General features: G+C 42.8%; 1 pseudogene; it reads left to right on the forward strand.

The window, feature by feature from the left end:
* The first annotated feature begins 2,309 nt into the window (after positions 1–2,309).
* On the forward strand, positions 2,310–2,894 carry LOC110085585 (small ribosomal subunit protein uS13 pseudogene; annotated as a pseudogene).
* The last annotated feature ends 344 nt before the right edge of the window (positions 2,895–3,238 follow it).

Genomic DNA, 3,238 nt, shown 5'->3' on the forward strand with positions numbered 1-3,238 from the left:
TCTGGACCAGCTCAAAATCAGGATGCTTTATGAGCAGTTAGATGCTCCAGAAAGCCAATCTCCATGTAAAACAATGCTGGGACCATACCAGTTCAAATTACTGGGTCACAATTACCTGTCTGAGTGCTTCTCCAAGGGAAAAATATTCCATTTCAACACATAAAAATATAAGGGTAGACAGTTAGGCCAGAATGCTTCCTCCTGATATATTAGCTTTCCTTGGAAAGGGCAAGTCTGGTAGGCCCAGTTTATAGTCACCTGGCAAGGGGCAAACACCCACCCACCACCATCTGGTCAACAGTGTGGGAGGTCTTCATAGGAGATCCTGGAAACTTGTTGTTGTTTAGTTGTTAAGTCATGTCTGACTCTTTGTGACCCCATGGACCAGAGCACACCAGGCCCTCCTGTCTTCCATTGCCTCCCAGAGTTGGGTCAAATTCATGTTCGTAGCTTTGATCATGCTGACCAAACATATAGTCCTCTGCCATCGCCTTCTCCTCTTGCCTTCATACTTTCCCAACATCAGGGTCTTTTCCAGGGAGTCTTCTTTTCTCATGAGATGGCTAAAGTATCAGAGCCTCAGCTTCAGGATCTGTCTTTCCAGTAAGCAGTCAAGGTTGATTTCCTTTAGAATGGATAGGTTTGTTCTCCTTGCAGTCCAGGGGACTCTCAAGAGTCTCCGCCAGGACCACAATTCAAAAGCATCAGTTCTTCGGCAGTCAGTCTTTTTTATGGTCCAGCTCTCACTTCCATACATCACTACTGGAAAAACCATAGCTTTGACTATGCGGACCTTTGTCGGCAAGATGATGTCTCTGCTTTCTAAGATGTTGTCTAGGTTCGTCATCGCTTTCCTCCCAAGAAGCAGGTGTCTTTTAATTTCATGGCTGCTGTCACCATCTGCAGTGATCATGGAGCCCAGGAAAGTAAAATCTGTCGCTGCCTCCATATCTGGAAACTAGTAGTGGCTTATTCATTAGGGCAAGAAGGGTATTGCAGCACCTGAGGTTCAGGCTACCCTACCTTCCTGCCTCAATAAAGGCAAAGGGCCTCTGCATATGTGAATGCCTGCTGTCTTGCTTGCTTGCCTGACCTCCTCCCCTCTCTGTGAGTGAGAATCTACTTGTGTCCCTAGTTTCACATACCGTTGGTTGGCTATTCCACCCACCACCCTACCAAAGACAATAGGCACCATCTGCAATTTCTGGGAGTCTTTGCAGGTCCCATACCTTGCAGTACCCCCCTCTACCTCTGGGGTAGAGGAGGGTGCTGTGAGATCACTACTCCACCATCAAGGAATCTGGAAAGTTGAAAGCATTCAAGATAGGGAGTCTCCTGAGCTAGAATTTCTGGGCTGCGGAGCCCTCAATAGAACTGAACTCAGTGTAGGTTTTGGGAGGCACTTGAGAGGCAAGGTCTCTCCCTCCCCAAATACAATCCATAAGCAACCAGACCCATCTTTCCTCGTTAGAACAAAAAGGCAGTTCCTTGGGGTTTCTGTGCAAACAGCAGCAGACAGGACAGAGGCCTGGCCTGGCTAATGCACACTCAGAAAATGTGTATCAAGAGAGTGGTGCTATTATGGAATGCAAACAAAGGAGTAATGGGAGTATAGGTGATTCTGAATCCAGTGTATACTCTAGTTTCTCTTCAGATCATACAAATCTTTCACCCTTTGATAAAGATTTCATGGAGAGAAACTAGAGAGGGGCATGAATCAGAAAAATTGTGATTCATTTTGATTTGTGATTTGTCAAGATTGATGAATCACAAATTTACTAATTTATGATTTTTTTCTGATGAATCAATGAATTGACTTGCCAATTCATTTTTTACTTTAAAACCCCATAAAACAGCCCCCCAAGCATCTAGAGACACCAGATTTGCTGAGAAGCTTCCCCTGACTCTCCTCTATAACCTCTGCAAGATTGGTGAAGTTTGGGTTTCAGACATCTGAGTTATACACCCACAAGAATCTCACCCAGGAAGTTTCTCCCAGGAACCTAGAGACACCAAAATCACAGAGAAGCTTCTACTGACTCTCTTGTACAGCCTTTCCAAGTTTGGTGAAAATTGGGTTTCAGACAGCCAAGTTGTACACTCACAAAGTGAGTCCCTCCAAGGAAAGTGCCATTTAGCAGCTGGCTTTGGAAAATCCAATCTTCACCACACTTGGAGGAATTATAGAGGAAGCTTCCCTGCAATTATGGTGTCTCTAGGGGCCTTGGGGGCCATTTTATAACAAAATAAATTGATGAATACAAAAATCACTAAAAATTCATTGAATTATATGAATACGAATTGATGAATTAGTAATCTCTGAATGAATTTGGTGATTCATTTTTTAATTTTTGCCCATCTCTAAGAGAAACATATATGAGTTTGTGCCACTATGTCTCTCGTGATACCAGAGAGGTTCCAGCATATCCTGTGTGTGCTCATCGCCAATACTGATGAGCAACACAAGATTGCCCTCACCATCACAGGTATCAAGGATCTGGGCAGTCATTATACCCGTGTAGTGTTGAATAAAGCTGATATTGACATGACCATGAGGGCCAGTGAACTCAAATATGTGGTGGACTATGTGATCACCATTATGCAGAACCCTTGACAGTACAAGATCTCAGACTGGTTCCTCAATAGGCAGCAGGGCATCAAGGATAGGAAGTACAGCAAAGTCTTGACAACATCCTGGACAACAAGTTATGTGAGGACCTGGAATCTGGGCCCATCACAGACTCCATCACTTCTGAGGCCTCTGTGTCTCTGGCCAGAACACCAAAACCTCTGGCTGAGACGGTAGAACCATGGGTGTCCCGAAGAAGAGGCAAACCGTTCATGTTCAAATGAAGTGCCATTTTCAGCCTCTTTCTTCTCCAAAGTGTTCCTGAAGAGACGGGAATGTATGTATGTATGTATGTATGTATGTATGTATGTATGTATGTATGTATGTATGTATGTATGTATGTATGTGTTTGTTTGTTTGTTTGTTTGTTTGTTTGTTTGTTTATTTATTTATTTATTTATTTATTTATTTATTTATTTATTTATTTATTTATTTATTTATTTATTTATTTATTTATTGTATTTATACCCCGCCTACCTAGTCATTTCAACCACTCTAGGCGGCTGTATAAGACTCGTTGTAGCTTCCCAGTCCTGGGATCAATTCTAGATAGTGGTCATCTGCTAAGGATAGCTTTCAAGTCAAATGAACATTTTTGCGTGCAACTAA

The sequence above is a fragment of the Pogona vitticeps genome, chromosome 3 (genome assembly GCF_051106095.1).
Source record: "Pogona vitticeps strain Pit_001003342236 chromosome 3, PviZW2.1, whole genome shotgun sequence".
In the NCBI taxonomy this organism is placed as follows: Eukaryota; Metazoa; Chordata; class Lepidosauria; order Squamata; family Agamidae; genus Pogona; species Pogona vitticeps.